The sequence below is a fragment of the Rhipicephalus microplus genome, chromosome 5, assembly GCF_043290135.1.
Source record: "Rhipicephalus microplus isolate Deutch F79 chromosome 5, USDA_Rmic, whole genome shotgun sequence".
In the NCBI taxonomy this organism is placed as follows: Eukaryota; Metazoa; Arthropoda; class Arachnida; order Ixodida; family Ixodidae; genus Rhipicephalus; species Rhipicephalus microplus.
In genome coordinates, this window is record NC_134704.1 from 56,626,173 (window position 1) to 56,638,698 (window position 12,526).

The following is a 12,526-nucleotide window of genomic DNA, read 5'->3' on the forward strand; positions in this document are numbered from 1 at the left end:
AGATTAGGTGGGCAGATGAAATTAAGAAGCTTGCGGGTATAAATTGGCAGCAGCAAGCACAGGACCAAGTTAACACTGGCGGAACATGGGAGAGGCCTTTGTACTGCAGTGGACGTAGTCAGGCTGATGATGATGATGAAAGACCCTTCCAATAAGTTTCACTTCATTTGATGTTAATGCTATTGGCCTTATATTGCCAAAATCATAGCCTGCCCCTTGCTTTTTAAGCAGCGATATAGCTTTAGCGATCTTCCATTTATCAGCTATCCATGCCTTCCTAATGCAATAGCCCCACCACGATGGTCAAGTGGCTAAGGTACTCGGCTGCTGACCTGCAGGTCGTGGGATCAAATCCCAGCTGCAGAGGCTGCATTTTCAATGGAGGCGAAAAGGCTGTAGGCCCATGTGCTCAGATTTGGGTGCACGTGAAAGAACCCCAGGTGGTCGAAATTTCTGGAGCCCTCCACTATGGCGTCTCTCATAATGATATGATGGTTTTGGGACGTCGAATTCCACATATCAGTCAATTCCTAATGCAGTAGTTTATAGGGCTTAAAATATTATGGGGGAATCGCTGGTATATTATCTTTAGCATTGCATCTTCAAAGGTGGGCGCACCCGCGCCGCGCAGCTGAGCGCCCGTGCGACGGCCAGCTCAAGGAAGGTGGCGGTCAAAGACACGGCTGCCCGTATGGCGGCCGCAGAGTGGAAGGCCACCTGCTGGTCCAGGCAGCTTCATCGGGGCCTGGTGGTGAATTTGGCAATCTTGACATAAGCTGAGTGAATTCGGAAGTCAGTACTGCTTTGCACACAAGAACCGCTGGTGTATAAACAGAATTTGGAAGGTGCGTTGTGAACCTATTTTTTAACCCTTGAGCTTGTAGATTTATTGATTCCTGTAATTCTTGGAAGGTATACACAATAGAGTCCACATTTTCTGGCATTAGAATTTTCTTTGTACAATGAAGAAAATTGAGTAATGCTCAATGGGTTTTTCGTTACATGGGTATTTGAAGTGATTTCGATCATGTTTCTCTTTCCCACGAGATACAATATGCTTAAATTTTGCTGCGAAGAATTGGTCATCCCTCTAACTTGGTGAACTCTGGTTATGCATAAGACTTTTTCGCGTGGCTTTCCTCCTTGTGCAGTCCCGCATACAGTCGATATTTCACCAACGGCTATGCGGCGCACACTTTCTTGACGCCGATGCAATCACAAAATCGGAATGTGTTTTTCGATATTTCTAAAACATTGAAAAATATTTTACCAAGTTCATTTTTATCACTGGATGTTACATTAATATTAGAGCACAAGCAGTATTCGAACTTTTTATAATTACCCATGTTTTCATGTCTCTTTCAATTGATCTTATTGCACATCCTATGTCCAAGTATACATAAATGTTGTCACTGTTTGAACTGAAATCAACTTTCCTCCAGGACTTTGGTGGAACACTTGAGCTATAAAACGTCAGATCTGACACGGATCGTGCTCAAACACAAACGTAGGTTCATATTTAGACATGCAAAATTTCCATGTGTAATCTAGTCTTACAGAATAGCACCAGAAAAGTCTGTTTTGAATCCCCGTGAAACGTGATGGGAGTTCAAGTCACTGGTAAGAATTATTTCATTCGTGCAGCTAGTTAGAACGCTGCCTAACTGTTGTGTATTGTGCGCACCCAAGAGTACAGATGCGTTTATAATAGAAAATAGTCTGCATCCCGGCATGCTGGGTTGCACTGCCAAAATTTGGCAGTCTGGGGACAAGTGTAAAGCCAGAATCGCTGTGTGGCCAGATTTGTTCCATATAAGTATCATTACACCACCTCCTAGTAAAAGGCAATCTAACAAAAGTATACAAAAATTTTGAATATAATAATTTTTATTAGTAGTAGGCCAGGTTTCTTGCAATGTTATGTCAAGATTTTAATGATTAACTAAACAAAGTAAATCTGTTGAAGCAGAAAACAAAGAACTACAATTACAATGCAGAATTTTCAAAGTATCTATGATGATGAGTCAATTACTTCAGCAACAACTGCTACCAAAATACTTTTGGAACTAGAACGCGATTAGAATGACCTTTTTTGGTTTTGGAACTTCAGCAAGAAGATTTTATTAAAGACGCAGTTCGCTTCTGACACCTGCTATCATGGCTTATTTCTATCTCATCCAGTAATTTTACTTTAGTTGAGGTGGAAGGTTTGGATAAAGTAGCCGATTTATCTGCTGGATGTTTCCGCTGTGGTGCTGAATCAGACGTCTCTGGTGCTACTGCTGTTTCTGCCCAAGGTGTCAGTTTGGTCGTCAGTACACATCTTTTGAAAGTAGCTGTGTCAATTGAGAGCAATACACTTGTGAGAGACACTCAGTTACAGTTGTGTTCATCTGATCCATTGGCTTTGGCATTGCTTTTTCTACTGCTGGCTCAACAACATGAAAAAGTTTGGTCTCATCAAATGAATCTTGCAACACCAGCAAAACCAAAAGTCCAAAAATTGACAACTGCAATGGCTTCTTGTCGTGAATATCTCGCCTATAAATTATTTTTTAGCTGAATATCATTTGACCTTGCCGTACAAAAATTATCAAGTGGGTGGTCTCCTCCACAAAGACTGCAATTTTCTATCTCGGCAGTGCTTTCACTAAAGTTTTCATGATGATGATGATGACTATTATCTCTTATGGATGGCACTCAACCACAAAGGGGGATGGGCCAAGAACCGGGTGGCAGGATGCTTGAAGTAAAGGTCTGTGAAACTAAAACCAAGTTGGGAATTGAGTTTAAAAACAAAACATAAAATAAATTATTCAAATGTTTTTTCAGCAAGCAGTCAGACTATCTAAACCAACATTGCTAGAATAAACTCAGTTTCGAAGCCTCTTATCTCCACCAGTAGGGGAGGGCGGTCCGGACGGCAGCCACGACAACTAGTGGCACCATAGTCAAATCGTATCAGCGCATCGTCTGCTACGGCAGTCCACTGTCATGTTGCTTGCGGCCCCCACCCCTTTTTTTTGGGTACTAATATCAAACTTAAAACTTAAAACATTTATCGTGCTTCCGGTCGACATTCTCGCGTTGCATTTCACGACTGCTTATAAGGATATGCATTAGCTCACCTGCAATTTTGGCCCGGATGTGTTGCTCATTGTAGGCTGGCTATGAAATGCTTTTTGGCCTATATTTCTGATGTCTGCATTATGTTTGTGTTTAACCTTCATACTGGGGGTTCCAGCCAAATGAGCATTTTCAGCATAGTCTTTATAATGACCACTACCAATATAACCAAAGCCATGTTGCCTAGATGAAAAACAACCCAAAATTGTGTATAAGTGTCAAACTAGTTGATTTACTATAATAAAAAAATGTTCTTGAAAAACAGTACTGGTGTCTTCTACTAGGTACAAAAAGGACGTTTTCGAAAAAATTGTACCCATGCCTTACCCTGTTCACTGGACCAGTAATCGCAATGGCTATCAATAACCAAGAGCAGAGCGTAAAATCGTAGAACAAATTCACCTTCTTTCTGGCATTTACCATTTTGTCAGAAAGTTGTAGTTCCCGATTGGTTTTCTTGAAAAAAAAAAAGAAAGAACATTCTCATCACAATTACTACTCTAGCCATCACATTCTGATTATGAGGGGTATAACTCGGAAGATGCGGTGGCAACCACTCCCAACTTTTTAAGCACAATCCAAAAGAGGTCACCAACTATGGGGTTTTTGTATAATGCCTCTAGACACCTTTTGCAATTGCTTTAATGTAGAAAAAAGGCCCTTTGAGGAAAGATGTAAGCAGCCTTCTTGAAAACACCTCATCTGAGTGAGTGTACCTTCTTGTGATTTGGTTGTGGTTGTCCCAGGTGTACTTGCGAGGGATGCTAGAGGCACTCTTTGCACGGTGTCGCGTATTCCATTTTTATGCAAACGTCCGTACAGATGTAGTGCACTTATGGTGTGTTACTTCCTGGTTCACTACGTTGTACCGGGAAGACGGAAGTAACATCGACATGTGCAACACCCCATTACCTGCTCAATATTCAGAAATGGGAACACTGTTATTGAGAAAAATATCTAATGCTGTAATGTAAATAAAAGTATAACAAAGCCTTGTCACTGGTAAAACATGACCACTTATATACGATTAAGTTGGTTCATAAGGGCAATATGTAATAAAGCAAAAAATTCGCTCCTTTGAAGGCAGCACGACAGTTGACAATAGATCAATATCAATGTGATGCAACTCTGAGTACTGACAGTGTTGTTTATCACTTGCCTTTCGTCTTCCTGTTTTATTTCTGGTGGATCCTCAAAACAGGGCACTGGGCATTCGAAGAGTTCCATGCATTTTGGGGAGGGGGGGGGGGGGGATTGGCACCTTGAATATTAACATTTTGGCTTCAGTATACGAGACGAAAATGCTGGGAACAAGTGCGCAAGGATACCGGGTGCGACCTCCCACTTCCAGGGTGAGATCAAAATTTCCTGTTCAGCGAAAGATGACGGTAGTGCTTTTAGATGCCGTCATTCTCAAATTTAACATCGTAAACTTTGTGTCTTCCAGTGAGCTTTCAATCTTTGAAAGCAAAGCTTGCTCCCACCTTTTGAATTACGCCCGATTCCCTTGAAGGTCTGTCACGGTGAACATTAGCTGGTTTATACCTCAATCAAGACTAAACGATGGCATGCAATGGTTCACTTTATCATGCCGGATTAGAAACGTGAACTGTTTTAACCTAATCTCAAATTGTTTCACTAATCCGGTCACTGCTGGGTTATTTTTGTTGGAAGTTACAACTACCGTTCAGTGCGTGCCTTGATCATGCTCTCCAATTACGTTGTCAAATAAACGACCGTCTCTTCACCTATACTTATTTTATGCCCTATATATCACTTGAAGGCTATAGCATCAAAAAGCTCGTTTCTAAGAAATTCCCGTTGTGGTGTCTACGGTTATGATCAGAAAAACATCATCTTGTACGTGACCAAAAAATCAAGAAAGCTGCCAATAAAACAAATGCTAGAAAAATCACAGAATATCCACGGAGTGAATGATGATAAGTGGAACAAAGCGCCCGTCTGTCCTTATGGGAGTGAATGATAAGTGAGGCGAAGCGCCCGTCTGTCCCTTTGTCTGTATGTCTGTTCGTCTGCATGTCCCTCTGTTCATCCGTATGTCCGTACGTCCGACTATCATTCCGTCTGGCCGTCCATGCTTCCGTCCATCTGTTTGTCTGTGTGATACTGCCAGTTACGCCTGACGCAGGACGAGGTTAGACTAAGAGTAGCTTTGCCCCTGAAATCACTGCATATCCACGAAGTTAATGATGATAAGTGGGGCAAAGCATCTGTTTGTGCCTGAGTCTGCCATCCGTGCATGTGTCTCTCCGTCTCTGCGTGCATCCGTCCACGTGTTTGTTTTCCGTGACCCTCGTGTTTCCGTGACAGTTTCCGTGAATCTGTTTGTGCGTCTGTCTTTTTGTCTGTTTGGCGATGAGCCCGAGCCGCCGAGGCCCTCCACTTCGCTTTGTCCATGCCCTACCAACGAGGAGACGAGCACGAGCCGCCGCAGCACTCCGCACCCGCTGCTCTGCTTTGTCCATACCCCATCAACGATCCCCCATGTACGGCTGCGATCCAGGAGACTGAGAGGGGCACTCCTTCCTCGCACACCCAGGCACAACCCGCGCAGCAGCCAATCGGAGAGTAGCAGTACAGCGCCATCCAGAATATCTTCCTTCAACTGCAGTTTGTATGTATGTACTTTTATGAGACAGCGCCATCTATAATACCGTTCGGGAGATACTACCTTCCTTTTTGTCTCATCTCTTCTCTTGGTTACATCTGATGCAGGACAAGGTTACACTATATGGAGCTTCGCCCTGTTGCGACTGGGGGACTTCGTCGAGACCCGGAGGCATAAGGGTCAGGGCGAAGATGAACAGAGGCTGAAAACTAGACTGTTTATTTAAATATGTTTATGTTATTTGGGTAGTGTGATGCAACAAGAATAAAAAGAAAGCTCTGCCAAGCATCTTTGCGCTCATGTTTTATATCATCTGTCTTTCAGAGATTCCCTGCGAGAGAAAACAATTGAGTCCAGGACCCTCCAAAGGAATTGTCGTCATCCACTCCGCCCCCAAAGAGGCAAAGACACACACTGCCTCTCTCTGAACCTAGGAAAGGGAGAAAGGCATGCACAGTTCGTCGCACAGGGAGGGGGTACAGACAATACGCTATGTCACATCGTGACATAGCTTATTGCTGCCAGGCAGGCATCGCTGCCAGGGAGGCTGCGGTGCTGCGGAAAGCGGTAAACGTCCCTGAAGATGGTTCTGCGTCGCTCGGCTCATTGTCAGGTGCATTACAACGTCCCGAGCAACGCAGAGGGGACCAGTCTTTTTAGGCAGCCTAGACGGCAAAACAGCCCTTTCTAGGTAATCCATCGGCCGTGCGTATCCAAAGGGCTTTGGCGAGGCGAGCTGACAGATCTAAAGAATTTGCAGTATGCTACTGCTGTGCGGTTACCGATTCTGGCCACCTCAGGAAGCGTTGAAAAGCTAAAACACTTCCTCCCGTCCAAGTGGCACCAAGACATGGAGGCCGATCACAACAGCGTCTAAAATTGCAGTACAAGTGAGAATCAAACCCAGGCTGTCTGCGTGGCAATAAATTGTTCTATGACAAAGGCACGCCAATGGTCTAAACTGATGGGGAAAATGAAAACAATATGAATATCATATAGTAAATGTTCTATTGATATTGTTTCGGTGAAAGATTACAGGCGGTATTGATCACATGGCGAGTGGGTTAAGTTGGTATAGAGGTTTCTTGGTCATTCAGCGTAAAATCGAAGACGGATGCATGCTTGGAGGAAATTCGCACTAATGTTTCCTCTTGTGCAATGATAGCAATTTATTCACCCTACTCCGGAATAGGTTATCACAGGGGTACACCACTTCAGATGCATCTTTTCTGTCATCGCTAATGACCACAATGGTGAGGTTATCCCTGGCGTCTAGTTCAAACACTGCCATCCACATTCCACTAGACACAACAACTGGCTCAAGAGATGAGCTAATTAGAGTTTTCACAGGTTGTCAGACTGTCTGGCACCCCAGCGGGTAGGATCATACTCGGCAAGCTGGGACACAACCTTGTAGTCGTCAGTCCTGATGCTGTTAAGCTGCCCAACGAAGTGAGGTACAAGATTTTCATACAGCGGATGCCACGCAATATGCATCCAACCTACAAAGCAGCACAAAGATGAGCAAGGGGTAAAGCTCTGCTCGCCAGTGCCCACTTGAACAAAGAACAAGCCAGCTTTCTAAATGCCGCTTTGTAAGCTCAAAAAGAAGCATTCCCATCAGTAGTAGTTGACTGTGATTCTGAAGTATTCAGCTGGGCTACCATCCGCACTTCTGGCTCCAGCGTTGCAGAGCAGGTTGCCATTGCTCTTGCATTGACAGACGGTGTGCATGACACAATTTATTCTGACTCCAAGGATGCTATCAAGGCATTTAAAATGAGTATGGTGGCTTCCCAAGTTCTACATATTATGAAGTCTTGGTAGTCTTGGCTGCGACAGCGTTTATTTGAGGAAAGACCTCGCAAAACGAACAGGCAGAGCCAGCACACAGACGATGACGATTGATGATGCCCAGAGTGGCAATGAGGGCAAAGAGACAAGCGGATGATGGTGATTGTGATTATGCAGGGATGAGGACGATGTAAGTTACAAATGCCCACAATATCCTTAAAAAAAGCCAATGACCTGAAAAAGCACTCATTGGTCTGATTTCCTACACACCTTGGAACCACTGAGGGTGTTTCGATCAATCGGAAAGAAGAGGCGCTCCGGGCTGCACGAGGTTTGACCGCACGTGTACCTGGTACCACGTCATCTCCTGGGCTATCCGAGCCTCTCTGCACATACAACGAAAAATGCAAGCACCATTATCTCTCAAGAAGAGTGCTGCCACTGCCACACTCCTCGCTGTGCAGGGCCCACGCTGTTACTTTCAGACTGCTTTAAACAAGAACCTACCCGAGCCCTGCGGCACTGCACACAATGCACGGCAAACTATTTTTGTATTCTTGCCTCTTGTATAGTAGTTATGTGGACTTCGAGCATGTCCTGTGGGGCTGTGCCTTTGCCGATCCCCCTTTCCGCCAAACGAAAATGAACAAGCTGATTAAGGTCCAGGACTTCACCTCTCAAATCTTGGCCTTCCAGAGGGCCTGAGCAAGGGCGGTCAGATTTCACCGGATCGTCCCTGAGAGGGCCTAACCAGGTGATGCTGAGTTAGCTCGCGTCTATTGTGGACCTAATAAAGTTGTATCACTCATTCACCTGCAGTAAGGATTTCCCGCTGCTCTTATAAATTACACAATGTCGTACAAACACATCCTTTTTTGCACAGCCCAACTGAATTGGGTCCAACTATGACATCAACGCTACCAGCTGTGACACCAACAGGCACTTGAACAATGGACTGCGCCGGTTGAATTATGTCCTCAACGACGGCAACAGTCTGCTGGCACTACATGGGCTTCTCACAAAATGTAGACAGTAAGACTTCACCAGCACTGCAGTCCACAGTGGCCCCACATTCTTTAAGAAAGTCGATCCGTGGGGTATCGTCGTAAGTATAATTACCAAGGACTGTGAACTCTGCCTTGAATAATTTTGCGCCAAAAGTAACACTTGTAGTACACACTCCCACTGGGCGCAACGATTCTCCACTCACTGCACGAAACATTGTGCTGTTTTTCCAAGAGAACATCACTTTCTTATCAAGTCGAGTCTTCAAACCATTACTCATAACAGAAACAGCTGCTCCCGTGTTGACTAAAGCTGAATCGGGAACACCATCTTTGAGAATGCTTGCCATATGAAACATGGAAACTGGCTGAGGCATGTCTTACTGCAGTGAAAAATGTCCAGCACCCCCACCTCCACCGGCCGCGGCATCTAGTTTCTTGGTGGAGAAGGCAAGGTGAGATGAAGACGGCCTGGTGACAGTGATTGATGACGGCAGAAGTAGGCGACGTCACACTCCGTACATGAATCGCTGCGGTAGTTCTGAGGGAAGTCATTGCCATGGTAGCTGTTTGGTAGCCGGCGATAATTACTTCGTGTACTTGTGCGCCGTGAGGGTGCGGGTGGTCGTTCATATAGCGGTAGAGGTGCACGACGACGCTCCAAGCAAAAGTGATCTATATGTCCAAGAATGTCACGGTGGAAGCACCCAGGTGGTTCACGCACCAAATTCAGCCAAAGGTAGACAGAAGGATCTTCCCACGTTGTCACGTAGAGAACTGACCCCTGGGCACAATCGTTTTGTGGCTAACAATTGTAGATATGACGATGCGGCTGTTCCGGCACCCTTGACTTGTCGAAGCCCACAGTATTAGTGGATTCAGGCAGGGTGTCGCACTGCAGAAAAGCCACATGAACATGTGCTGTCGACGTAGCGGCAGCATCCCGCCGATAGAGTTCTTATGCACTATGTGCCGTAGAGTTGACCCCAGATCACTGAACGGAGGGCCCACGTCAATGCTCGCGACAGCGATGATGTTAAAAAGCCGGCCAAACTTTGCCAAAATAAGCCAAGCTTGTCGTGTAATGTCGGATAATGTTAATCGCCGACTGCATGTCATCCTTGCCCGAGCAGCAAATATCCTCATTGATTGCTCTGAGGAGATGCCCAACCTTATCCTCATCTGTCATGAGCGATCTACACTTCTGCACAACTTCAGAACTTTCTCTACGTACATTGTGCACGTTTCCCCTGGTACTTTAGTGCGTTGCCTCAGCATCTGCATGGCACATAGATGGGTCACCAAAGCACTTCTTTATCTCATCAACGAAATTAGCCTATGAGGTCAAGTTCTTCTCGTGATTCTCGAACCACGACAATGCAATTCCCTCAAAAAACAATTCAACGCAGTCCCGCTAACTGGCGGTTTTCCAGTTGTTATATTGACTCACCCGCCGGTAGTGTTTAAACCATACCTCGACGTCCTCCCCAGCATTGCCAGAAAAGGTGCAAGGCTCCCTGCAATGCTGCCCTGGAGTGTTGGACGAAGGCGGCGAGACGTTCCCATCGGGATTCATGATGGTTGGCAGTGGCGTAAAGCCTGCAAGGAGGCTTCGACGAAGCTCCAAAGGTTGCTTTTCCGTCTTCCTTCCTGGAGGCTCCAGTGTGTTACCCAGTACCCTTCACAATAGCCCTGTTACAGTGAGAGATGTTTATTTTACAGGGCGAGGTCATAGATGGTGACAGAAGGCTTAGCCCACCTAGAATCCAATTGCACTTCCTCCTTCTGTTCTACACTTTGTCCGAAGTACAGTATCAATATTGTGTCTAACCAAGAAAACTATCCCAGATGTTTACACTTCTTTCTTTCATGAAGCAGAAGGAATCTCTTTAACGTGTGCAACATTACATGGTAGAAGTGTAGAATTGCGCCAAATGACAAAATGGGTGAAATTCGCAACGGGTGGGTGTTTTAAAGGCCCACCTATTACAGAGCACTCAAACATATGTTTGTGTGCTACCTTACGCACGCGTAGTGGGCCCTAGTGGGCAAAAAGAAACAATTATGCAGTTAGTTGGCACTTAACAGTTGTACTGGCAGTAGACAATCTACGATAATTTTAAACTGCCACTGTTGCACATGCAGTCATTCATTCTCTTACGGTACGGTTGAGGCATGCACCGAGTTCGAAGCTAGTCTAGTGATTGAAAAGGTGATTCGCACAGCGCTTGATCATGCTACCGGCGAAGCTCAAGTGTCCTCTAAGTTCTGTAATTGTTGGCACGCAATTGATATAATATTCAACGGGCTCATCTGCACCCTATCCGCCGATTGCTATTGCATGTAATAATATTAATAATATTAATAATAGAATAGAGTAAAATGGATCATTTTTACTTGCACGTCAATACGAGCTCTTGGGTAACGTGCAAGGCCAGGCAGAAAATTTTTTCACAATCGCTCGTCCACTAGCCTGTAACCACAGCGCGAAAGAGACCGGGGGCTATATATACGGGGTGTGTTAGAAAAGTAATGAGATTGGCAACACTGTGGACAATCTGGCAACATTGTGTCTAAGGATTTGTGCTCTACCACTTTGTTTACCCGTCCGTTTCTTCAGTCCGAATTACAACTCTGTACAGCCAACACAGTAGTTGTGACAGCGGCGTAAGTTATGTTTTTGTTGTGTTTTACAGAAATGGATTATTGGAATTTAGAGCAGCATTGTACCATGAAGTTGTGAATTGAACTTGTTGAATTTTAACTATTACTTTTGAAAAGTTGAAACAAGCGTATGGGAAACATTGTTTATCAAGAGCACAAATTTTACACCGGCAGAAGTCATTTTTGGAAGGCCTAGAAAAGGTTAAAGTGAACCTCGCTCAGGGGGACATCTAAGACTGGTGGATGCTTCATCATGAGATTGCACCGTGTCGTACGACCTTTTCTGTCAAGTGAATTTTTGACCTCAAAATGCACTATTGTTGCTGTTCATCCCCCTACTCACCTGATTTGAGTCCTTGCATATGTTCCCCTTCACTTAAACTGAAACAAGTCCTAAAAGGACGTCATCTCGGAACTCTGGAGAGCATTCAGAAGACTCTGACTAACCAGTTAAGAGCCGTAGCAGTTGAAGACTTCCAGCGCTGCTATCAAGAGTGAGAACAACTGCGCTGGTCAATAGCTGCCCAAGTGCCCAAGGAAACTTCTTTGAAGTGGCTAACATTGCTGTTTGGAAAAACTGAATACTTCGGTTAGTACAAACTCAGTCTCATTACTTCTCTAATGCACCTTGTATGAGCTTTTCAAGCTACTTATAGCAGGTTTTAGTTGGCCCCTGCCGCTGTGTAACCATGTTTATAAAGGAAGAAAATAAATAGATAAATTAATAAACAAGTAAATAAAAATGTGTGAAGCAAAGTCGCCATTGCCGTTGCCACTCTTGGAGCCCTGCGCATCGCAAGTCGGTGTACTGCACCGTCGATAAATCCTATCCTCCTCGCTATGTTTCATACATGACAAACACGTTTTCATACAAGAACCTATGCGGTGACAAAAACAGTTTCAGAAGTGACGTGCGAACACAGTGCACTATTCGTGGTAACTGCTCACACGCTGCCGCTGCCGCCGATCAAAACATGAGCCTGCCGTGGGGGCACACAGCGCCACTAGTTCTCATGACCACCACGCGGCCAACCTCTCCGGCGGAGCTTTGAAACCGAGTTTATTCTAGTAACCTTGGCGTAGTCCTCAACCAACTGCTTGATGAAAGCTTTCCTTCATATACATCTTCTTAGGGGTGCTGGATCTTATTTAGTGTTGCTTTTATGACAGAAATCAAATATACAGAGTATATAACATGACTGCTGCTAAAGACTCCCAGCGCAAGAACTAAGGTACCTTCCATGAAGCGTGTGTTTTATACAACCACCTACAATGTTCGTTCTTTTTTCTTTCTTAGAAGTTACACAAT

General features: G+C 44.9%; 1 protein-coding gene across 2 annotated transcripts in view; it reads right to left on the reverse strand.

The window, feature by feature from the left end:
* LOC119174513 (ataxin-10) overlaps positions 1-12,526 on the reverse strand; it is a 57,018-nt gene that overhangs the window by 19,015 nt on the left and 25,477 nt on the right. The window contains exon 8 of one of the 2 annotated variants that reach the window (XR_012895364.1): positions 7,820-7,935. The exons of the other annotated variant lie outside the window; for it this stretch is intronic. The gene's annotated coding sequence lies outside the window, so the exon portion shown is untranslated. The remainder of the gene's footprint in view (positions 1-7,819; positions 7,936-12,526) is intronic. 2 annotated transcript variants of the gene reach the window in all.